Here is a 492-nt window from a genome sequence, read left to right as displayed (position 1 = left end):
GCAGCAGCAGCAGCAGCAGCAGCAGCAGCAGCAGCAGCAACAGCAGCAACAGCAGCAGCAGCAGCAGCAGAAACAGAAACACAAGAATATGCTGAGGGTGTCAAGACAGAAGGAATTGCAGCAACAACGGCTGCAACAACAATTATAATTTTGCTGCTGCTGCTGCTGCTGCTGCTGTTACAGCAGCAGCAGCAACAGCAGCAGCAGCAGCAGCAGCAGCAGGGTATAGCCGTAAGAAGCAAAGAAAAAAAAAATAAAAAAAAAAATCAAAAACAAAAAAACAAAAAAGGGAGACAGAAAGAAAGAGACAAAGACATATCTGAATATATAGATAGAGAGACAGAGATAGATACATAAATAAATAAATAAATAATAAATAAATAAATAAATAATGAATAAATAAACAAATAAATAAATAAATAATAAATAAATAAACAAAAAGAAAATAAATAAAGTGATAAACAGATATAGACGAAGACAAGAAGACACACA

At 35.4% G+C, this 492-nt stretch overlaps 1 protein-coding gene across 1 annotated transcript in view; it reads right to left on the bottom strand.

The window, feature by feature from the left end:
- EMH_0033410 (transportin, putative) overlaps window positions 1–492 on the bottom strand; it is a gene marked incomplete at both ends in the record, with an annotated part of 3,555 nt that overhangs the window by 312 nt on the left and 2,751 nt on the right. The window lies entirely within an intron of this gene.

Source organism: Eimeria mitis, genomic scaffold (genome assembly GCF_000499745.2).
Source record: "Eimeria mitis Houghton genomic scaffold, Emh_scaff1268, whole genome shotgun sequence".
NCBI classification, from domain to species: domain Eukaryota; phylum Apicomplexa; class Conoidasida; order Eucoccidiorida; family Eimeriidae; genus Eimeria; species Eimeria mitis.
Note: the sequence above shows the minus strand (reverse complement) of the source record. Positions and strands in the feature narration are given on the sequence as shown.